Raw genomic sequence first — 25,673 nt, forward strand, 5'->3', positions numbered from 1 at the left:
GAGTCACATGGATGCTACCCACACTGGGGAACCACTTCCGACCCATGGCGTGGGCTCTGATGTGGGCTGAAGCCTTGCTCTCATCCTCTCTTCCTAAAGGGATGTTCTTGAATCCGCTGTTGAGCCCAACCACTCTCAAGGAGGGCCCTAGCCCTCTGCCTGCTCTCTCTGCCCTCCCCTTGGGGCAGGGAGTGCCTCTTCTCCTGTCTGGGGCCGCAAAACTGCGGAGTGTCTGTGGCACTGTGGGTGACTCTTCAGTAAACCAGGGGTCCCCAAACTTTTTACACAGGGGGCCAGTTCACTGTCCCTCAGACCGTTGGAGGGCCGGACTATAAAAAAAACTATGAACAAATCCCTATGCACACTGCACATATCTTATTTTAAAGTAAAAAAACAAAATGGGAACAAATACCATATTTAAAATAAAGAACAAGTAAATTTAAATCAACAAACTGACCAGTATTTCAATGGGAACTATGCTCCTCTCACTGACCACCAATGAAAGAGGTGCCCCTTCCGGAAGTGCGGTGGGGGCGGATAAATGGCCTCAGGGGCCGCATGCGGCCTGCGGGCCGTAGTTTGGGGACCCCTGCAGTAAGCGCTTACTAAATGAACTAGTGGGTAATCAGACCCACTGGTCAGGACAGATTCAGTCTGTAGGTGATACAAGGTTCCTGGCTGAAATCCTTTCTCCTTCCCATGCTCGGTGGCAATGACACTCACACCCACAGGCTCAGCGGCTCTCTGAGTCACTGACTTGGGATGCTAAGCATGTCGGCAGCCCCAGTGTCATATTTAATGGTTAGCTCTATCTGTTTTAAGTCCAAAGAAGATAATGGGATCTAGTTCCTAAAAGTGACTTCTTGCTTTGTAAGCTTCCCTGCTAGCTTTCTCTTTTAGTCTTTGAAGGTTTCAATCCTTATGATTTATAAAGATTGCTATATTTAGTATATATTCAGTAGTTTCCTGTTTTAGTTCAGGTATCTTGCCTGAACTTGACTCCACTGTTTTTTTTTTAAATAAGCGTTCCTTTTTTTTTTTTTTTTTTAATATTTTCTATTTATTCATCTTAGAGGAGGGGCGGGAGAGAGAGAGACAAGGTGGGGAGGAGCAGGAAACATCAACTCTCATATGTGCCTTGACCGGGCAAGCCCAGGGTTTTGAACCGGCGACCTCAGCGTTCCAGGTCGGCACTCCATCCACTGTGCCACCACAGGTCAGGCCCCACTGTTGTTTAACCCCTTGGGCAACAGGTTCTGCCTACCACCAGACCCAGCGCTGTCCACACATACTGCTCCCCTACTTCTGCTTCAGCCAGGTGGGCGGGTCTAGTTCTAGGATTCACACTCTTACTGTGTCCTTCTGATATACCTAAAGAACCATGTCCAGATAAATTCTAACATTCCATAGGTGGTCAATTATAAAGCTTGTTTTCCATTTCTGTGCTAGCAGGAAATGGGAGATGGCTCAGTGGGGTGGCAGGACTGTTAATCCACCGAGGACCACGACCTGATGAAACAATACTCACTGGTCTTGAAATGCATCCTTCTGTTCAGCAAGACTGGCCTGGAATTTAGGGGGAGACCAGGCACAGTGAAGTCCACACAGTCACTAGTGATGCCGTCACACGGGTTAGGGAACCAAGTCCTGGGGAAATCTGGTTCCCAAGTATTTCTTAGCCTTTCCCGTCTTTCTCCTCTTTCCGGTCTCTGTCATCTACTCCCCAGACCGTCAGAATACCTCCCGAATGTCTCCTGTCTTCACTCCCTCCACCCTCAGACGAACTAAGTGCTTTAGTCTCCAAGACACTAACCTGGTCGTGCATGATCCAGGGTCCCTCTTTCAAAGCCCAGTTCGCACCCCCGATGCCCCACCGGAGATCCCCAGTGCTAAAGGCCAGCTATGCATCAAGATGCATTTTTGCCAACAACCTGTCTGACGAGTTTCCGATGCTTTTTACCCATTAAATTAATTTTTCAATTCCCTAATCATATTTTCATTTTCAGCAGGGACTGTTTTAAAGTTCTGCTCTCCTCTTTGGTCTGCACTGTTAATGGACGAAAGAGAAATTTTCAAAATTTAAAAGAGGCAAACATGTTAACGTGAGGGAACACTGTAACATAGGACAGTGTGAAACCGTTGTTCAGAAATGAAAATTCTTGCCGAGAAACTCTATGCTCACTAAGCACAAAGTGCTGGCACTAAAATAATGCATCATCCACAGTGCCTGGCCTCACGAGCAGCACCCCTGACAAGAGTGTGGTCAGCCGACACTGTCATTCCAGTCTCCCCTGGGGACATTCTCTGAGGAAAGAGGAAAGGGAAAGCACTGACCTCTCGAGGGGGCTCCTACAACAGAGAGGAGGGAAGAGAGGAGGAGGCTGGAGCACCTGCTGAAGCAATTGGGTGCGCGTCAGTTACCAGGGCTGTTCAAACAGCGCACAGCGGCTCCGGCCCCGCCCTGTCACACCACAGGCGAGAGGGGGAGCCGAGACTGCTCATTAAGGGGTTTTTAAAATCGGTGATTTAAACTGGATTTTAAACCTTTTCAGGGTGAAGCCAACTTCCCTCTGGCCAGACGGCCCCTACAACCTCCCTAGGGTGGAAATCCCAACCCTCTGCTTCCTAGGCGGGTCTCTGATTACTGGTAACAATCCTGCTACAGTTGCCTCTATAACCTGTTGACCTTTCTTTCCTTAACATGTCTCAGCCCAGCAGCAAGCCTCTCTCACTCAAAAAAGAAAATTAAAAAACAAACAAACAAAACCAACCAAACAAACAAAAACAAAGCCGTAGGATAAGGACACACATCAAAACTCAACTTCCTCCCTGCTCACAAGAATGCGGTGATTTGATGGAAAGCTGGGCTCTCTTGAGTCGCACAGCAGTTCTGTACAGTAGGGGAGAGCAGCTCGTAGTGGTGCCTCCCTCCCTCCCAGTTTGGGTAATTCCCTGGCACAGTTCCCTTCCTGACAGGCCTTCTCTCCCAGAAGAGATGTTCATATATCTGATCATAACATGACTGTCGACTAAAGTGCCAGCTTTTCCACAGGTGTGTACATTTTCAAAGGGAACTACAGAGACCACACTTAGCACAAAGAAAACAAGCTACCAAAATAACTGGAATATGTGTATGATTTAGTTCTGTTTTGTGACTAGGAGAAATTCTGGGTTCTTCAAATCACGTAGCTGAGAGCCACCATCCATTCTGCCACATGTGCCCAGTAGTGTCTGAGACTCACACTGTCATTTCCATCCCCTACTCGTATGCCTGGTTTTGGTGCTTACTTCCCATGTAGCTAGCAGTGATAGTCGTTCTTCATGGAAATCTGACCCTCACCGATGCTTTTCCTTTCCAAATGACATTTTTACATTCATATTATTCTCCTTTGATTGTTTCTCCAAGATACATCATTAAAAGTGAGGACATGTAAAAAGGTGGCTTGCTTCGTTGTTGTGATCATGCACACCATCAGTGGATGATGGATGGGAGGGACAACGGATGATGTCAACAGCAGCTCACCTACAGGGGGTGGACCTACCACTGTACTGATTCAAGACTGGTCAAGCCATGGGATTGTTTCTGGAAAGCGGAAGGCCACTCTTGATTCAGCATGAAATGGGACCCACCAAGGCCCTGATTTTTGAGATGCTTGTGTGGCAGGCACAGTTCCAGGGTCCCAGATGCAGAGATTCATTTGGAGGATGTTTTAGAAGCTGAATTTTGGTGTTAAAAATGAATCTGGTAACAAGCACTAAATTACACAATCATATTCATATTCTAAAATCGTTACTTTTGTAGCAGCCTTATAAAGTTTTATTTACCCCCTGCCCTAAGAGATTTAATGAATGCTTAACACAGCTCTACCTATTCTCCAGTAACTGGCTACATTTGATTCTAGTGTAAATATGCTGACTAGATTTGCATAGTGATTACAGGATACACCTAGAGCTGTTTCTTTGGGGGGGAAATGAGGCTATGAATGAGCTTGCCCTAAATGAGAATGCACTCACATCTGCATGAACAATTATATTTTCACTTGCAAATTAGGTACCTTTGTACATTCAACACTTTCTTTGTTTAGATAACCATTCACACACACTATGATTGTTCTTAGGAATGATAATTTTTAAAATACACGTTTTTGTAAGATTAAACCAACCATCTAGACTGGTCAATTTTTGCTCCATTTTGTCGGAGGTCATAAAAGCACATTTTGGCACTGACACATACTAAAGTTTCTTATTCAGGTCTAGGAAAAGCCAAACCAAAAATTCAGCCCCATGGAAAATACACATCTCAATGACTATGAAGTTGGTAAATGAAGTCAATAGAATGACTATTCCTTTTAGTTTTATCTATTTGCCAATATTTTACTTATAAAGTACTTTTTTAGTGAGGATTCTTGCTTGTAGTTATCAATTTAAATTTATTGAATTCTACAATTTTTTTTTATCCTTCCAGATAAAACATAGTGAAAAGTTTCAAAGGGAAAATCATTAGAAAAAATAATATGATCTGCTCAGCACCCAGGAGAGACTTCCAGCTCCAGATTAATAAACAGAAGAGCAGGGGTATCTTGAGGCAAAATAGCCTCTTGGCCTCTAAATGAAACCACACCCACTATTTGCATGAGCAACGACTATATTTTCATTTGCAAATTAGGTCCAACAGGGATCTGTAGATATGTACATATTTAAATTACTCAGTCTAGGGTAATCATAAAAATCAGTCATCAGTCAAAATATTGGAGAACTACTCCAACAGATAACAAAAGAATTAAGCATCAGCATTTAATTTCATTAGAGGCTATTTCTAATGTACATGCTATCAAACCCCTGTGGTATCAACTCATGTTAAGTATTTTATCCAGACTTTAAAATTCCTAAGTTCCTTTTTTTTTTTAATTGAGAGAGACGGAGACAGGCAGGGGCAGACAGAGAGAAAGGGAGAGATGAGAAACATTGATTTGTAGTTGTGTCACTGTCACTTTAGTCATTCACTGATTGCTTTCTCATTTGTGCCTTGGTGGGGGGAGGGCAGTGACCCCTTGCTCAAGCCAGCGACCTTGGACTTCAAACCAGGGTCTTCAGTATCCCAAGTCGACATTCTATCCACTGTGCCACCACCTGGTCAGGCAAAAATTCTTAAATTCTTATTGGAGTGACCAGCAGATACTGTATCCTTAATTCAACAATGCAAAAAAATAAAAAATAAAAAGGCGGAGGAGGGGAAGGATGTACAAACTGCTTGTGGCAGGACAGGTGGGGCCTGCTGGTATTAAGCACGACTATCTCTTATTTCTGGAAGCAGGTAATTAACTTTGTTTAAAATCAGAAATGAAAATTAGCTTAGTAATTTAAATCTAATTCTCATTTGTACTAAGTTCAAGTCTCTAGCTTAATCCTACATGATATTTGACACAGAAAGACCCCCAGGTCAACCAGTGTGAGGGGGACAGGTCATAGTTAAGGCTGATTACAAGGCAGTAAAAATAAATTTTAATGCATTCCATGCCCAATGACTTTTTGGGACTGCCTGCTCACGGGAGCGATGTTAAGTGCTTAATAATAATCAGATGCATTTGGATTCCTTCAAAGGTGCCTGGTTATACTAACAAGCCAACCTCCAATTCATAATCAAGTTATACATCAAAATAAAAACGGATTCATTATTTCTCTAGGGACAACAGAAGAATAAAACTTTAATGCTTAATTTCATTAGCTGGTTATTTTTAATCTGTCAAAACTAAAGTCCATGGAGTTCAGTATGATCAGCCCACACTTACAGTGAATCATTACATTATGCCGTGTTGAGACTTCAGTTTTCTGATGATTTATTTGACTGATCTAATTTATTTGACTGATCTCATTAGGAAATGGTACTTAATAACCTATCATGAGACTAAAGGTTGTCTATAAAAATTTAGTTTTATTGACCTGAACTGGTCAATAAGAACATTTAGATGAGCAGATTTTAGTGAGCGTACGTGCTGAAACATGCAACCCAGCATGCTCACACTGGACGGGCAATATCCAGCAGACGGATGCTGGGAAACTATGTCACAGTCAAAGGGTTGGGACACAGCATCCCTCCCATCCACCTACATGTAGTACAAGTCAGATCACGGGTGAAATGCTACAAATGAACCACAAGGTGGGCGCACTTTTGGGAAAATCTGCTGATGAGCTGTTACCTTGACTCTCCTTTTCTTGGAGACTGAATCAGGATGGTTCAAACATCATCTGGATTCATTCACCAGATTTGCTTTTAAATAAGTCCGAGACTCCAGCTTCAAACTGAAAACACATAGGTATATATACTGACAGATGCGTGTGTGTGTGTGTGTGTGTGTGTGTGTGTGCGTGTGTGTCCGCTTCAGTGCATCCCAGTGCGGAGCAGAGGAGCAGCCACGGGAAGCGGAAGACTGCGGGCATACTTGCACGGACCTGGGCTTTCACTCTCTGCTTACAGAATAGAAGACATTAAGCAATGTGCTTCTGAGGTCCGAGAATGAATGTGCAGATCAGACATGGTGAGTCGGAGACCAGCCTGAAGTCATGGGGAAGTCTTTTGGCAACCAGGTTTTTGTTAGGGCATCAAGCTGCTAGTGGCTTTGGAGGACATATCTGATTAGGTGGAACCAAGCCTTGCCCAGCTACTATTGTTGACATTCTTTTGATAAAACGATCTATAATATGACCTTCAAGGGATATCACCCCTGCGAATAACAATGAGAAATTCAGTGAGACAACCATTTTGACATGCTCCTCTCAGACACAGGCTGACCTAGTGTGTCGATGTCAAGAGAAACAAAAAGCTAGATTGACTTTCTAATGGAATTTGTCAGATCCCTATAGACCTCAAGGAAGGCTACTTAAGCCTGTGTGTGGACGAGAGGGGAGAGCAATTCAGTGACAGAGTAACTTGCTAATAAGGAACTGAGAACTTACCTCTGAATAACTTAGGGAGGGGGTCTGCTAGGCTCCTTATCTTTGGGAAACTGAGTGAATGATTAGAAGCTGAACCTCATCAGCTGTATAAAGTACATTCCTGACAGGAAAAGAAAGGAACAACTTTACATAACATGCCAACTCTGTGTGCAGGTTTTTAAGTCATGTAGGCATTTTATTAATTAATCTAAAATATAATATGTGATGGCAAAGAAGAAATGCTGGATTAAGCCGTGTAAGTGGCATAAACTAAAGGATAAAATTCTAAACCGTTAAGTTTGTACAACGTATTTAAGGGTGAAGCTTTAACTTGACATACACTTCACTAACGCACATGATTCTGGCTTCGTCTTAAATCTAGGGTCAGCTGGTTTTAAAATACTGATGCAATCAATATCAACAGTTTTTATCTGCTTTCTTTTCATGTTTATTTTCGAGTATTTTCAGGTGTAGCTTTTGAGAAAAAAACAGCCTCAGGTCTAAAAATGTCTAAAGAAGTACTGTCAATGAGAGGGAAGAGACAGGAACAGAACGGAGGCATTTAGAAAACCAAATTCTTTCTTTCAGAAACAAATCCAATTTTAAATGGCTAATATATAATCCAATTTACAAGTTACGTCAGTTTATTCATGCACGGGCAATTAAAACTCACTGACCAAAAATAAAGACCCCATAGCCATGGCTACCAGCATACTGAAGCACTTTGATAAAGAACTAAAAAAACTTAAGACACTGACTTGTGTTGGGCACAAGTTATATATGTCTTTGTAGTTATCCCTCCCCACCAAAAAAAGAGTTGTAAATATGAAGTTTAAGTATCATTCTTTCTTAGATTGATTTTAGAGAGAAAGGAAGGAAGGAGGGAGAGAGGAAACATCGATTGGTTGCTCTACCCATGGATGCACTCACTGGTTGATTCTTGCATGTGCCCTCACCAGGGAACAAACCTGCAATCTCAGCATATTGGGACTATGCTCTGACCAGCTGAGCTATCTGGCCAGGGCCTATAATATCACTGATTCTTTTTTTTTTTTTTTTTGACAGAGAAAGAGTCAATGAGAGAGACAGGGGCAGACAGAAAGGGAGAGAGATAAGAAGCATCAATTCTTTGTTGCGGCTCCTTAGTAGTTCATTGATTGCTTTCTCATATGTGTCTTGACCAGGGGGCTCCAGCAGAGCGAATGACCCCTTGTTCAAGCCAGCGACCTTGGGCTTCAAGCCAGTGACCCTTGGGCTCAAGCTGGTGAGCCCATGTCCAAAGCAGCAACCTTGGAGTTTCGAACCTGGGTCCTCTGCATCCCACCCAGTCTGACGCTTTATCCACTGTGCCATTGCCTGGTCAGGCTAATTCTTGATCTAGAATTTTTTTTTACTAAAGTATGACCAAAGGTTTCAATCATTCCAAAAAAAGGAAAAGTAGAGCACTTTGGGCTATATTAACAATGGAAATATCGCAAGTACTTCATGATTGATACACAAGAGAATAGGCCTGAAATCGTCTTCAACTTTGATTTGTAAGACCCCAGGATAGATATAATCAAAGGGATTATGAATCAACAAGAAAGCGTTTATTAAAATTGAAAAAATAGAGAACTCTTTTCTTTACATTTAAATTTTTTATATGGAAAATACTATTACTAATACATTTTGAAAAATTCATATTGCTACAGAATAACTGATTCTTATGGTAACTTGTAAATATTTTGGAAGTTCAAAGACTGGCTGAAAATAGCAGGGAATGGAGGAAAACAGTCTTCTAGGATTTCAGTCAAATTAGAGGTCAGTGTTTCTCTGGATGATTTATGGCCACAGCTCTGAATGGTAGATGAAGAGCATTTCAGACTGTGCTTGCATTCGTGTGGTGAAAACCAATGAAGAGATGAGGTTAGTGAATAGAGATGCCATTAAACCTTACATTCTTAAAAGTTCAAAAGTGCTATTTGTAAAAAAGTCATTGTAAAATAAACTGTGATCCGGGTCCCAGTCAGGGCGGGGCTGCTGACTGTGAGGACCCTGAGCTGCAGAGGGCGGGGCTGCTGACTGCAGGGACCCTGAGCTGCAGAGGGCGGGGCTGCTGACCACGTGGACCCTGAGCTGCAGAGTGGGGAGAGCACAGGACCTGCGTCTTCCTGCGCCGCCTCCAGACTACTCAGGTCTCGGAACTGCGACAATGTTCAAACACAAGTCCTTGCTTTGGTTACTTTCCTAAATTAGGTCCTCTGTAACAAGTGCCTCCATAATAGCGACTCTTAATTCAGCTAAATAGGCGTTTGCCATGAAGATGAGGAGGAAGATCAACTCCTGCCCTGTCTAAAGTCTGGGATAAAACAAACACCAGGCACTCTTTAGAAGCCGGTGGATGGCATTGTATTCTAAAGAAATTGAGGAAATGCAGGTCTAGTCCACACTCCTAGTCCCCAGGAACTGAAATATGATACAGAATATTTTTTACCAACAATCTGATGGAATCTTTACATAACGCCCTGTATTGGTCTGCTTGGGCTGTTATGATAACATACCACACACTGGGTGGCTTAACAAACATTTCTCTCTCATAGTTCTGGAGGCTGAGAAGACCAAGATCAAGGTGTGGGCCCATTTGGTTTCGTGAGGGCCCTCTTCCTGGCTTGCAGACAGCCACCTTCTCCATGCCCTTGATGTCAGGGGGAGAGAGGGAGAGCACTTTCTAGTCTCTTCTCAGAAGGACACTAATCCTACTGGATCAGGGCTCCAGCCTTAGGACCTCATTTAACCTTAATTACCTCCTTCTAGGTCCTATCTCCAAATACAGTCACAAGGGGGTAGGGCTCACACACAGAACCGGGGAGGACACAGCTCAGCTCACAGCACCTCTCAGCGACTGCCCGTTCTTAGCCCTTACAGAGAGCTGACTCTCACATCTCCATCGTCCCTGCCCCACACGCAGCCCTCTAGCCACTCCCCCCTCACAGTCTTTGTCTCTACGTCTTCAAAATGATCCTCTCCCAGCTGCCCATCATTTCTAAGCACACCCTCTCCAAGTCCAAGGAGGCACATGCTGTTCTGTGCTTCCCTTACCCCTGCCCTGCCCTCCGTTATGCTGTAAACGGCTATTAGAGCATTTCCAGGAGTGGTGGGAACAGCGGGGCCGGTGGTGACGACGGCAGCCCCTGGGCTTGAACACCTGCTGAACCGAGCGCCTGTAGGTTTTCTAAAATTAAAGAATAATAATAATTGCAATGGCTATTTATTAAAAGGCCATTTTTCAATGACTCGTTTAGTAGAGAGCAGGGGAAATTATTTTACACTCAGAAAGCTGTGGGAATAGTTTGTGTGAAGGGGGGGGTATATAAATGAAATAGTTAAAATTAGATTGGGTAGATGAAGACTAATCTGAACACTTCTGCTGGACATTTCACAGAGAGACTTGCTGAGTGCTGTTAGAGTGCTCAGAGCAAGACATCCTGGAGCTCGAGGTCCCCTGGAAAAGTACTGGGACCTTGGAATCACCAGACGTCGGTAATGGCCGATGTAGTCACACACAGAAACAAAGGTTGCCACATGGAATACATGCAGGGAGCATGTACACATCTCTCCCGTGTGTCTGTGTGAGGGCACTTCAGAACCAGAAAGGTAGTTTCCTTCACCTCACCCCAGTTGATTGATCCTGAGCCCACAATCAGAATTCTGTTCCTGCAGGAGATGTTGAGTGTGATGTGCACAGTTTATCATGTGCATGTGAGTGAGTTACAATGGACTTCTGTGACGAACGCACAGTTAGTGACACTGTCATGTCTGAGGGTGATGTGTCTGAAACAGCTAGTGGAATCCTGCCCACAGAGCTCTCCTCTTTCTCTTTATGCTCTCTGACCATATCACTAGGGCCTCTGAATGGGGGGGGGGGGGTTCTAGGAGACAGAGCACCTTTGCCTGAGGCAGATGGAAGGGCGGTGGGTGTGCTGTGGAAATTTCACCTCTTGGGTCTATTACAAACCCACCTTGGTGGGGGAGTCTGAGGACAGAAAGAGCCGAGTCACCGTCATGTCATGCCTCTCGCCATCCTACCCCGCCACCCCCCCAGCATTAACTGTTGAGTCTGGCGCCCAGCCAAAGGGGTAAGACATCGCAAAAATGCTAATATAAGCATTCTTGTGTCCCAGCCACAGGGTGTGGCTGGGAGTGGTTTGTAATGGCAGGACACCCTGGCAGAGCAGGCCTCCTGAGGCAGAGGCCTTCCCTCCTGGTCACTGCGGCCCTCAGAGTGAACACAGGCTCTGGTTTTAAGTGATGATCCATTTGTAGTCAAAATTTTGTACTGTACTCTTAGGAGCAGAAACCTAAGAGTCTTCACTGCTCCTTCCTTCCCGCCCTGGCCCTGGGCCTGAACCAGAGCTTGGAGTCAGTGTCGGCGGAACCACCAGGGAAGTGAACTTCAGGCACCCCCGTGGCGTCCCTGCCTGGACGCTGCATCTCAGCCGTGTCACACAGAGACCGTGGCGGGGGCGCTATGACCCAGACGGCAGGAGCTCAAACTCTGGAGTCAAACGCCTTGCGTCTAAATCCCAGTTCTGACCCTTACCTGAACACATTACTTGAACCTCTCTGAGCCTGCTCTCTTCCTCTGGGAGAGACAGATGTAACACCGGTGCCCACCCCACAGGGCAGCTGAGAGGATTAGATGAGGAAACTAACGAGAAGCACTGAACAGTGTCTGCTACTCGGCAGGTGCAGAATTGGCCAGCTGTTGCTGTTATTACCATGTTCATTATCATTATCGTCGCCAAACCTGGCAGAAAAACAGAGGACAAGTCAACAGCCACCGCCTCCCCTCGCTGCGGCCTGGGTGCCAGTGCTGCGGGATTCGCTCCATCTCGGCCACAGCGAGGGGGCTTGCTCTCATCTCAGCATTCCTTCCCTGTCACCCACCAGGCTAACCTCTGGGGTAAGCTGTCTGGCGGCTCTAGGGAGCTGCTTTTAGAAAGTGGATGGTGATTCTTTAAAATTTTTATTCCCTATGGCAAAATATACATATCATAAAATTTGCCATTTTACCCATTTTTGAGTATAAAATTCAGTGGCAATAAGTTCATTCATCTTACTGTCGGATGGTGATTGCTTGAAGGGCAATGTGTTTTGGCTTCTCCAGGAACAACCTGTGGGACGTTCCCCCCCCCCCCCCGTTTCTACCCCCCCCATGTCCAGTGACGTCCCTGAGAGTGACCAGGGGCCTCCCGGGTGATGCCTATGATATGCTTCGGTTCCGATACTAGACACCACATACACCTTCCACACCTTGGTGCCAATCAAGGTTTACTAAGATCTTGGTCTAAGTTTCTTCACATCAGAGGAACATTTATTTTCATGGAGTGAACTTATCAAAAAGTGCCTGGTGAGAACCCAAGTGTGGTCATGTGGTTACATAATTAAGACATGAAATCAGACCTAATTCCCATTTCCTGGGCCACAGCCAGAAGATCTACACTGTAAATAGATTATATGGGGGTGGAATGACAGCATGTAGACAATAATATTAGCACTTATTTGACTACTTAAATTATATCACACCTACTGCCTCTATAACTATTTAAAGAATATTAGACTAGAGAACATTTAGGAAGAAAATGTCACAGCTATTTAAGAATTTCTTTCTTGGTGTTGTGTTTTTTTTTTTTTCTGTCCTATCTTCCTTCTCATTTGTTACTACAATGGCAATGTATGTCACTGGGATGATATATCTATATCTATATCTATATCTATATCTATATCTATATCTATATCTATATAAATAAATATATTACTACACATTTTTAAAGTAAAAATTAAAACTTCTCAAATAGTATTCTAGTTAGCTATTAGGAAGGCCTAAAAAGAACCAGCTGCCCAGATGGAAGATGACCCTTCTCGGATGCTGCCTTGTTGTCAAGGGAGACGCTCTAGGAATCATCTTGCTCACAGTAAGAAGTTGAGGAAGCAATAATTCTTTTCTTTTTTCTTCGATTTTTCTGAAGTTGGAAACGGGAGGCAGTCAGACAGACTCCCGCATGTGCCCAACCGGGATCCACCCAGCACGCCCACCAGGGGGCGATGCTCCACCCATCTGGGGCGTTGCTCCGTTGCAACCAGAGCCATTCTAGTGCCTGAGGCAGAGGCCATGGAGCCATCCTCAGCTCCCGAGCCAACCCTGCTCCCATGGAGCCTTGGCTGCGGGAGAGGAAGAGAGAGACAGAAAGGGGGAAGGGTGGAGAAGCAGATGGGTGCCTCTTCTGTGTGCCCTGGCAGGGAATCGAACCTGGGACTCCTGCACACCAGGCCGACGCTCTACCACTGAGCCAACAGGCCAGGGCCGAAGCAATAATTCTTTACTAAAGTTTCTTGAAAAAAGTAAAAATTCTCATTTGATTCTGAAAAGTGTTATTTTTACTTACTAACGAGTTTCTAATTCTCTGTAAATTTAGCACAGAACAGGCAAGCAGTAAGCACACATTACTAATTGTTCATGAAAAGAAGTAATTCCTTAAGAAAAAGAGAACCTTCATCATTTTAGGAAGGACTCGAGTAAATGGAAACATTGATTCTTTAAACCCATAAAGGGGTTCAGAGAATGTTTACAAGTAAAGTTCTAGTAACAACAACTTACTGCAAACTGGAATAGTATCGTTATTTGCACATTTCTACTAGAGACAACTTAAGTTGCTGCCCAGTTTAACATGTAATATTTTGTTCTAATTAAGCAAAAGATATGCTAGTTGATTCTTAAGCATTCACATTTCACGAAGAGCTGAATAAATTTGAAAATATTAAAAACTATGTTTTAGAATCTTAAAAACCTGCCGTTTTACCAACTAGAATTTAACTTAAGCCTTTTTCATTATAATTTACTAATATTTATTTAAAAAATTTTAAATTATTTACTAACTCCTAAAAATTCAAACACTAAAACAAATATAAAACTAAATCATGAAAATCCTTTTCTCTTACCCTATACCTTAAAATTCTAACTTCCCAGAGGGCAACTGTTTTTTGACAGCTTGGTAGGTACATTTCCACACTTTTTCTATGCATTTGTAGCCAAATACATACGTGTGAAGGTGTTTATGTGTGTGTATGGCCAGTTTTGTTTTGAGTAGATCAAATTACACAACATTGTGGATTCTCCTTTTCTCTTTCTCACAGCTGCATCTACTTAATATTCTATTTAACTGCCCCTATGGATGCACATTAAGGACTTTTCTTGTTTGTGAATGACGCTGTGAAATATTCCTTGTGTGTATATTTGTCAGCATTTGTGAGTTGTTTGTACAGGGCGGATTCCTAGCAGGGAGATAGCTGGTCAGAAGTTATGTGCATTTTACATTTTGACAGGTACTCCAAACTGTCCTTGAAAAATGTAACAATCTACAATCCTACAGATAAGTATGCCTTCCCCAACACCCGCCCCATATAGAATGTTATTTTTTATTTTTGCCAATCCAGTGATTAGAAAGAAATCTTGGAGTAGCTGGTATTTATTAGCTTTAACATGCTTCCCCATGTTCCTTTGGCATATTTAGTTGTGGTGATGAACTGCTTACCTAGATCATTCCCATTTTTATAACCGAGTTGTTCTTGTTTTACTTGTTGATTTATAGTTCCTCCTATATTAGGAATGTTAACTCTCTGTCCATTACATATGTTGCAAGACTGCTGCTACATGTTAACAATTTATGGCATTTTTAACTATAGAATGAAAGATGGTTTAGGAGTCTAACGAGGGGAATCATGAGGCTTGCGGGAAAGATGCAGCATAGGGACGCCACTGACCTAGAGAAGTCGGCAGCGAAGGTGAGGACGCAGCACCGAGCTAAACACCAGCACCTCACACCAGACCTAACCCCAGTGTTCACTCAGAACACTGCCGCCCACACACAGAACACGGCAACTCAGAATATCAAAACAAGATTATTGTGTTAGGCTCATGATGCTACTTTGGCAATATGATTCACAGAATATAGGACTAGATGTTTTTGCAAACTAAACTAAAATAAAAAATGCTGTTTCAATGGAGAAAGAGGCCATGACGTTAAGAGAACGGCAGCAGCCCCAGCATCGCTCGCAGCCTCAGCTAACACTTGCAGAGCTGGCGCCACGGCCCTGGCAGACACACCAGGGGAACAAGTCACCACTCGGCACACAAAGTGAAACGGAACAGTCCAAGGTCATCCTGGGCCAACAGACACCACAAGCTAAATTGTATGTTATAGAGATTATAATAAAACTTACAAAACAATAAAAATGAATAAAAAAAAGCTTCGATTTCCTTTTCTAAAAACATTTTACTGGATGAAAGAAAGGCTAAAAAAAAAAAATGAAGAGTTATGAGGGGGAGAGCAGCAGGTGACCGATAAGGATTTAAAAGGAAGAAAAATGAAGCAGCAGCAGAAAAACCAAGAGGCTGAAGTCCAGCTGACACAGAAGAAACCAGCGTAGGAAGGGGCGGCCGGGAGGAAGAGCCAACGACACGGACCCCACCGCGCTCCGCCCACAGGGGTGAGGCCCCACCGCGCTGGCCCACGGGGGTGAGGCCCCACCGCGCTCCGCCCACGGGGGTGAGGCCCCACCGTGCTCCGCCCACGGGGGTGAGGCCCCACCGCGCTCCGCCCACAGGGGTGAGGCCGGGGCACTGCGCCTGCCATGGGCTCCAGCGTGGCCACTGAGTCTTTTTTTTTTTTTACTGTCTTTTTTTGTTGTTGTTTTATTATTATTATTATTATTATTATTAAATTTAATGCAGTGACATTGATAAATCAGGGTACATAAGTTGAGAGAAAACATCTCCGGATTATTTTGACATTTGATTATGCTGCATACCCCTCACCCAAAGTCAAACTGTCTTCCGTCAAAGAAGAATTCAACATGCAATTGACCAAATAGTGTAGACAAGCCGCCCTTCCCAGAGGGAGAGCTTTGGATATAAATCCCACTGATTCTTATAGCTGGTAGGGATCCACTTCAGGCTGGAGGGGGCTGTTAAGTCAGAGTCTGGGGTGAAGGTACAGTTGTGCAAATTTGCTCTGAATACACAGACATCAACTGTTTCCATGTTATTATAAACTACAGGAAATGAAGTACACCAGAGCCCCCGAGGGGCTCCTACGGACAGGTCCAAGGTGAGTAAGAAGGTACGGTAGGAACTTTTTTTAAATTTTTTATTATTTTATTTTATTTTATTTTTTTCCTGAAGTTGGAAACGGGGAGGCAGACAGATTCCTGCACGCGCCCGACCGGGATCCACCCGGCATGCCCACCAGGGGGCGATGCTCTGCCCATCTGGGGCATTGCTCTGTTGTGACCAGAGCCATTCTAGCACCTGAGGCAGAGGCCACAGAGCCATCTTCAGCACCGAGGTCAACTTTGCTCCAATGGAGCCTTGGCTTCGGGAGGGGAAGAGAGAGACAGAGGGAAAGGAGAGGTGGAAGAATGGAGAAGCAGATGGGCGCTTCTCCTGTGTGCCCTGGCCGGGAATTGAACCCGGGACCCCTGCACGCCAGGCCGACGCTCTACCACTGAGCCAACCAGCCAGGGCCGGTACTGTAGGATCTAATGGCTGGAAAACAGTTTATATGAGGGTCTAGTACATATCTCTTTCTAAAGATGATGTGGGTTATACTGCTTTCTGGGTAACCTCTAACGTAGTTCAATCTTTTTCTTCATTGCTTTTTCTAGCAGAACTCCTGAAAGAGGCAGTCTCTAGAAAGCAGTATGAACTAGTGATGTGAGAATGTAGGCAAACCACCCCCGTGGTTCACACTGCTGGTCATTTCCATTTGCAGGCAGGAGTGGCTGGGGCTCCGCCTTGCGAGTACCACTCTCCGTTCCACCTTCACACCTGCTCCCTGAGGACTCGAGACAACTGAGGTAACTACACCCAAGTACAGAACAGCGGCCCTGACAGAGCCCCGGCATGACCTTCTCCAAGTCAGCCTGCTCCCGGAGGGGCCTCCTCAGTGCTGTGGGAGTGCTGCTGGGGTCTCAGAAGGCACGGTTCCCGGGAAGGTCACCGGAGACGGACATGCGACAGCCACACGGGAACTGTACAGAAGAGACCAGAGCACCAGGATCCCTATTTGGAGGGATCCTTCTGAGTGAAGGGTGAGTGGGCAACATCCTGGAGGTCTTTTGGTTTTATCTTTTTTATTTCTTTTTTTTTTTTTTAAAGATTTTATTGATTTTTAGAGAGAAGAGAAAGAAAGAAAGGGGGAGGGGAAGAGTGGGAAGCATCAGCTTGCAGTAGTTGCTTCTTGTATGTGCCTTGACCCAGCAACCTCAGGGTCCCAGGTCAACGCTCTATCCTCTGCGCCACCACAGGTCGGGACTGAAGGGGTGTTTTAAGCTGTTATCAAATTTTAAAAATGTATTCACTTTTTAAACTTCCATAAAATAAAATCCATGCTATGTCAGTTATAAACCAGGTACAGGTGGTTCTGACAACAAATATCATTAAAATGATTCCAATTACCAACATCAAACCTGCAGTATTAACAAACCATCACATTATAGATGCATGGAAAAAGAAGTCTAAATTGCAAAATAAATTGTCCAACAGAGAAATAGCACATAAGAGTTTCAAAAGTGGCATATGGTGAAGATCTCAGAGAATTACACAGACCACAGTCAGTGGCTTCATCATCTCATCATTTCTACATATTTTAAATAATAGAAAAGATACTTGTGATGTATCTCCACCCAGGAATAACGCCTAAAACCTTTCTGTTTGTGTAGAGACCAAGAGACTACAGAACAACTGGACAACAGACATAGGAAAAATGAAGTCTTGTTGTTGGAACAAAATTGCTTAGCAGAGCCTGACACGGTTATGTGTCTCCTGACAGAAGCTGTGAATAGACTGAGCAGCTACGAAATGTGCTCCTTGAACCCACCTCAGGCAAAAAATGTAACCTCTTATTTATCTGCCCCTTTGCCACACAAGAGCCAAATGATCTGCAATAAAATACACATCCTCAAAAAAATAACTCTAACAGAAAAATAATAATCTAAGCCATAATGAAAAGCATGAATTGAAGTATAGGAAAGAAGCATGTATAATTAGCATGTATACTAACTATAAGGGTTAAAATAGTTACTGTGCCTGAGCATTAAGTTAGTACTGCTACCTAACGGCCAAAGTTAAACACAAAATATGACTACAGAAGGAAAGAGGGCTAATTTTAAAGAGTGACGAACTTATTAATAATCCTAAGTGTAAACAAACAAACAAACAATCAAACAAAAAACCCAGGAGAGGTTATCTAGGGAAGCAGGAAAGATCTCTGACTTAAAATACGCAATTCTTACGTACTTCTTTTCCTATCATTAAAAAAATACTTTTTTACTCTAGAATGAGAGCTAACCAGAGTCCTTTCTCACCACTGTAATCTTTGTTATTTTAAAATGATCGTCATTTAAGAAATAATAAAGGAAAAGTTAATTGAAATCTAGACTAAATGTTTACGATTCCTCAGAAAATTTTCAAGGGGAAGACAGTTTTTGAATCATTTCCTGGGTAAACCGTTCTGAGTGAAAGACATTCCCAAATGAGTAAAGAACGATGCTTATTTAAATTGAGAGTGTGCTTCCCTTTTTTTTTTATTTGTGTTTCAGATTCTTTCCCTGACAATGACGGGCGGCTTCCACAGCTTCACCCAACTCCCCAAAGAGCACCAGATGACAGAGATTTGAAGATAACTTAGGGGGAGAAAAACACCTAAAATACCACTTTGCAAGTTTTAATACTAAGAAAGACATCATTAATTGATTTTAGTAGAGGAAGACTTCAATTTGGGGAGAATAGAGAAATTGATACGTACTGATCTAGACCACCCTGTCTTTTCCTTCTATAGTGTTCCTCTTAACAAAAACAAATCATTGATGATTTCTTTTTCTTTTTTTTTTTTTTTGTATTTTTCTGAAGTTGGAAACGGGAGGCAGTCGGACAGACTCCCTCATGCGCCCGACCGGGATCCACCCAGCACGCCCACCAGGGGGCGATGCTCTGCCCATCTGGGGCATTGCTCTGTTGCAACCAGAGCCATTCTAGCTCCTGAGGCAGAGGCCATAGAGCCATCCTCAGCACCCAGGCCATCTTTGCTCCAATGGAGCCTTGGCTGCGGGAGGAGAAGAGAGAGTCAGAGAGGAAGGAGAGGGGGAGGGGTGGAGAAGCAGATGGGCGCTTCTCCTGTGTGCCCTGGCCGGGAATCAAACCCGGGACTCCTGCACGCCAGGCTGACGCTCTACCACTGAGCCAACTGGCCAGGGCCATCATTGGTTATTTCTAAAAATAAAAACACTGAAATGACATTTTCTAATGGGGTACGGTGAAGAAACTGTCGATATTTGCAGCAGTTGTTTTACTGAGATCAACTTCTGAACCAATAAATTACAGGGTATTATCACAGGGACAGCAACAGACTTAAAACAGAAAAATTATAGCAACAGCTTCCTATGTCTAGATTTATAGTAATTAAGAGGCAATAAAATATGCATAAGGAAACGTTAAGTAGAAGTAGGTCAAAGGCAGGGCTAAAGGTTGAGGCTAGTGTGTCTAAATTTACACAAGATTACGAGACAAACTGACAAATATACTTTACCTAGTTCCACTAAATTTGAGTTTGCAGAGCAAAGAGCCTCCAATAAAAATTAAGTACTTATCTTTAAAGGATACTTAGGAAAAATTTAATAAGCGCATATTATTTTTATGAGAAAAGAACAGTAATGCTACTTCTATTTTGGAAAAAAAGAAAAAGCCAATACAAATACATTATCAAAGGAGCATACCCAGACCCTTCTCCCCATTTTTTTTTTTTTTTACCTTAGGCTTCCATGGAAAACTATGAATGTACACAAGACCCGAGTTCCCCAAGGGCAATTCCCAAATACAAATCAAAGGCTTCTCTGCCTAGTTACAATAACTGCAACTTTAAATCACCTTTCCTGGCAACTCTTTGACTCCAAGAAGGAACACTTCTTAAGCTTTTACATCAGAGGCAACCTGATATCTATGTAGCCATCTGTAATGTCTGCTCTAGAAAATTTTTTTTGTGTTCTTGCTAAGATAGCTTGTTTTGAAAACAGGCAGCTTATCATGTTTACAGCTTTTCAGTTAAAGAAACTTCTCTTTGCCAGTTCTTAAGTGAAGAAGACTGGGATATACACAGACAAGCTTCGTAGTAAGCAATAGAATCCTCTTGCCTTCCACTTATATACCTTTCATCAGCCCAACAGCTCACAAGGAGTGTAAATAATCTACATAAATAAACCTGTGTTGAAAAAGTTAATCCTATTCTATGTTTTCACCCCCTACTAATCACTTTTAATTATAAAATTTTAATATTCAGATAACAGCTACAGTTAAGGACAATTTATGGATAAAACCTATATTAGTTGTTTTAAAAAACAAGCCCCAAAGATCTGAAACAAAGGGCAATAACGTTGGAGAACGAGGAAGAGCCATTCTCTGACCTTTTATACAGCACTATAAAAGAGTCACTGGGAGCAAATTCCTCTTTCCATTTGTTCAGTCCATTTGAGAAGAATAAAGCTCTTAACTGTGAAGCTGCAGCTGTGCTCAGCCTTGGTTTAATCACTGTGTACGGCTGAGGGTTAATTAGCTGCCCTTCTTAGCTCCATTTGTTGTTCTACTAAAGATCTGCATAACTCTAAGACCGGCAGTAACTGACACTCGATTTTTAGCTGGAAGGTGAGAGGAAGAGAGGGAAGAGCCCATCCATCCTGAGTGTTGATGTTTGGTCGGTATGCTTAGAGCATTTTCATTTGACCCGGCGGCCTGTACAGTTGCACCTGTTTGAAGAGTGGCGAACAAAGACTCCACGGTTGTTTACGAACGCAGCACCCTGCTGGCCCATACACTACAAGGCAGCCTACAGTTCGAAGGCAGATGATAGGGGAATGAAATACACTGGGTGAAGGTCAGAGCCCAAAAAATTTTTCACAAAGAAAAAGAGCCAAATCACATACCTTTTTTTTTTTTTTTTTGTATTTTTCTGAAGTTGGAAACAGGGAGGCAGTCAGACAGACTCCCGCATGCGCCCAACCGGGATCCACCAGGCATGCCCACCAGGGGGCGATGCTCCGCCCATCTGGGGCGTCGCTCTGTTGCAACCAGAGCCATTCTAGCGCCTGAGGCAGAGGCCACAGAGCCATCCTCAGCGCCCGGGCCAACTTTGCTCCAATGGAGCCTTGGCTGTGGGAGGGGAAGAGACAGACAGAGAGGAAGGAGAGGGGAATGGGTGGAGAAGCAGATGTGCCCTGGCTGGGAATCAAACCTAGGACTCCTGCACGCCAGGCTGATGCTCTACCACTGAGCCAACCAGCCAGGGCCCAAATCACATACCTTTTATAGATTACTTTGCTGGTATGTCTAATCTTTGGCAATTAAAATAACCTTTATTATAAAAAGTTTCACACATATTCTAAAGTAGACAGAATAATACAACGAACCTCCATGTACTCATTACTAAGATTCAACAATTAAAATGATCAAGCTGATATCTTTCACACACCTACCCACTTCCAATCCTCCTGGATTACTTTGAAGCAAATACCAGATGTCAAAGAATTTTATATGCAAATAGGTAAGTCTGTATCTTTAAAGGTAAGAACATGAAAAAAAATTATAAGCACATTCCATTTTAATTCATTTTTCTTCTTTTCCAAGTGAGAGGAGGGGAGATAGAGAGACAGACTCTCGCATGCGCCCAGGCTGGTATCTACCCAGCAACCCCTGTCTGGGGTTGATGCTCTGCCCACCTGGGGCCATGCTTGCAACCGAGCTATTTTTAGCACCTGAAGCAGAGGCTCCACAGAGCCATCCTCAGTGCCTGGGGCTGATGTACTCAAACCCACTGAGCCATGGCTGCAGAAGGGGGAGAGGGGGAGAGAGAGAGAGAGAGAGAGAGAGAGAGAGAGAGAGAGAAGAGGGCAGGGGAGGGGTAGAGAAACAGATGGTCACTTCTCCTGTGTGCCCTGACTGGGAATCAAATCTGGGACATCCACACACTGGGCTGACAGTTTACCACTGAGCCAGACGGCCAGGGCCACAATTCCATTTTATTATGCTTAAATGTTTCTGGCAACAGTTCTTAAATATCAAATATTTGGTTTTCAAATTTCCAATTACCTTATAAGAAGCATGTGCTTTGGGGAAGATTTTTTAATGCTACATTATCAGAATTACATTTAGAAAGAAACAAGCCCATAAGGCTTTAGAAATCAACAGAAGCAGAGTAGGAAAGTAGAACTAAGATTAGTAAAATAATGCCAGATGATATGCAGATTTATATATTTTTCAAAAGAAGAAGGGCAGAAAGGGTTAGAAATATTTCTGGTTATCACACTTGAATAAAGCATCTGGGACAGGAAAAATGTTGGCTTTGTTTTATCTCATAACTGTCAGTGTTCTCAGGATAGTCCATTCTGTATGAGGAAGAATATTCATTATTTATAGGTCTAAAACCATAATACAGGCATATTTAAAATAAATAAATAGATTTCATATAAAGAATATGATAAAATACCTAAGAGTTTTGAAACAACAAAACAGCAAAAACAAACTTCAAAATATCAAAGCAAATAGAATAGAGCTTAAATTTTCTATATACTTGAAAAGAGAAAGTATTTATAAATAAGTACATTCCATGAAAAGTAGAAATTTGACTAGTACTCTAAACTTCAGCAATTCATGGGTCAAATCATGTCTACCAAGCAGGACTAAATTCAGAGACTCTGGGAGACTGGTGATAACCTTTCGAGTTTATCATCCTCTGTTCCTCACTGCTGCTACTCTGTTCCCTACCAGACAAACTCTGGCAGCTAGGTAATGTCCGACCAGCAGACTGCTCTGCCAGGCTCAATAAATACCACAGTGGAGTGTGAATAGCCCTAGGAAGGCCAGCAGTTAGACCTACCTAGACCACTATACTGGGGACAGAACGGTGCACTCATCAGTTGGGCGATAAATATTGGACATTTCCCTCCTGAGAGATAATCCTTCTTAAGAGATAATAAAATATGCACTATCAATTCAAGATTAGGCCCTTTTTTTCAGATTATAAAATCAAGGAGTGTCAGTGCCAATGCGTTGTGTCAACAGATTACTCAATACTATCTTCTCTCAGTTACATTTAAGTGAGTAGGCATTTATAAGACATCTAGGGCATGCCAGTTGGAGTCTTAAATACTCTGGGAAATAACATCAACAAGAATCTATTACTGTTTGAAGGGCTTTCATGTACACTACCTCATTTTATTTATTTATTTAGCAAGAGAGACAGAGAGAGGGAGCAATAGAGACAGACAGGCAGGAAGGGAGAGAGATGAGAAGCATCAGTTCTTCACTGCAGCACCTCAGCTGTTCATTGACTGCTTTCTCATATGTGCCTTGACTGGGGGTGGGAGGTGGGGGGGAGGGGCTCCAGCAGAGCGAGTGATGCTTTGCTCAAGCCAGCAACCTTGGACTCAAGCCAGCGTGACATGGCATCATGCTTATGATCCCACGCTTACGCCACTGACCCTGTGATCAAGATGGTGAGCCCGCGCTCAAGCTGGTGACCTCAGGGTTTCTAACCTGGGTCCTCTGCATCCCAGTCCGATACTCTATCCACTGCACCACTGCCCTGGTCAGGCTACACTACCTCATTTTAAACTCACAGGAATTCTGTGATTTAAGCAGGGTTGACAATCATCTTTACTTTACATAATAAACTAAGGCTGTGTAAAGTCAAGAGACCAGTAACAAAGTCATACAACTAATAAACAGTGGAGCTGGTTTGAAAACCTGTATTTGTTAACTATAAATATCCTGCACTAAGGATGCACAGCCCAACCCCGAAACACATCACTTTTGTTTCTGAGTGGCCAAATGTAAGAGAGAAATGCAGATTATGCAAAAACTATGAAGAAGATTTTAAAAAATCTGCTTATGTAAGGATAAGAGCGAGAAAGCACTTTTAAAGTTGGTCAGTCTATATCCTTATGTAAGGCCTACTTGTGAGCTGATAGCATTTCTGAAGTTAAAATAGCTCTACAGATTCAGTACAGGAAAATCTTATTTATTAACATTCTATCACATTTATATTTGTGATGATGTGATGAAAGGTTAGACTGAAGTAAGTTTAACTTAAATATAGGGGGAAAAAAATCTTCAGAGATTGGAAATGTACCAGAAAACAGTATGAAATAAAGCCATTTAAACAAAAGAATGGACATTTGATTTATTTAAGATAATTCTTTTTAAGACTCTGAAAGTATGAACATACATATAAAAGATGTGCCAATAAGGAAACATTTTGTATGGGTTTAAAAGTATGAACATTTACCATATTTTTGGCTCCATAAGACACACTTTTCCCCCAAAAAAGTGGAGGGGAAAATGCCTGTGTGTCTTATGGAGCAAAAAATACGGTATTTTATTAAATACTTTAACACACCATTTGGTTCAGAATATTTCTTTTCTTATTTTCCTCCTTAAAGCCCGAGGTGTGTCTTATGGTCAGGTGCGTCTTATGGAGCGAAAAATATGGTAGTTTATTAGTGCATATTTCACAAAGGATGTTCTATTCTCCTATCAGCTAGGCCAGCTCTTGCTGGTGAAATTTAAGGAATACTATTATCTTTAGATTTATAATTACGACCAACAGCATTATTTTCAAAATCTATTTTACGTGTTTTTGCTTTAGCCAGGGGTTCTTGTTTTTATTTTTTCAGAATGCATCTGTAACTTTCCAAGCCACAGCAAAGGGAAACTCTAATTTACTTTCTGATTGCTGAGGGAAGGCTCTGGTGGAGTGAACCTATTTTTTTAAGCAGGGACACCTGTACAGAGAACAGACTCTCACACACAAGATGATTCGTGGAGGTGGGCCCATTTCAGCCGGCGGGGAGACCATGCCACCCTGGGTGCCAGTGGGGTAAGGACTGCCTCTCAGCACCGAGTTTCCTCTCTTAAATTTATACTTTATTCCATGTAGAAGAAGTGAGGCCTTCTACTTCATCTAGCGTCTGGAAGTGCCTCATAAACAGCAGGGCCCCAAAAGTTTCTTCTCCCTCCCAGCTTCACTGAGATGTAACTGTATATAAGTTTAAGGTGTAGAGCAGGGGTCTCAAACTCGCGGCCCACGGGCTGCATGCGGCCCGCCCACCAATTTTGTGCGGCCGCAGACTGGCCCGCAGACTAATCCACGAAGTTTGATTAGTCTGCGGGCCGCACAAAATTGGTGGGCGGGTCGCATGTGGCCTGCGGGCCCCTGGGTAGAGCATAATGACTGGACATCAAAAGTTTCTTAAATAAGTTACTTACCTGTCAAAACAAATTTTTCGCTTTTTAAACATAAAACAGCCCTCCCCTCCAAATTTTGGCAAAGCCCAGAAGTACTCTGTTTGGGAGTGGGGAACAGAGCAGTCCCACCTTCTAATATTTCCAGGAGGACCACCTGGTCTAGGCCTCGTATCGCCGAGGACATGCCTTTCTGTGACATTACCTCCAGCTGAAGTCACACGCAGCCACCAACCAGGTCGTGTCTGTGAGGTCCTGCCTGGTTGTCATCAGTGTAAACAGCCCACATTTCTCAAATTAACATCTTCCAGTAGGCATCTAATTTAAGATTTAACTACTCAATTAAATTCTTTTTTTCTATTATTTGGCAACAGAATGTAATACATTTTCCAAATGCACTTCTTAATCTAAAATG

At 43.1% G+C, this 25,673-nt stretch overlaps 1 protein-coding gene across 1 annotated transcript in view; it reads right to left on the reverse strand.

Moving 5' to 3' along the window:
• UBE2E2 (ubiquitin conjugating enzyme E2 E2) overlaps positions 1-25,673 on the reverse strand; it is a 322,326-nt gene that overhangs the window by 10,848 nt on the left and 285,805 nt on the right. The gene's annotated exons all lie outside the window — the stretch shown is intronic.

Source organism: Saccopteryx leptura, chromosome 10 (genome assembly GCF_036850995.1).
Source record: "Saccopteryx leptura isolate mSacLep1 chromosome 10, mSacLep1_pri_phased_curated, whole genome shotgun sequence".
Taxonomy (NCBI): Eukaryota; Metazoa; Chordata; class Mammalia; order Chiroptera; family Emballonuridae; genus Saccopteryx; species Saccopteryx leptura.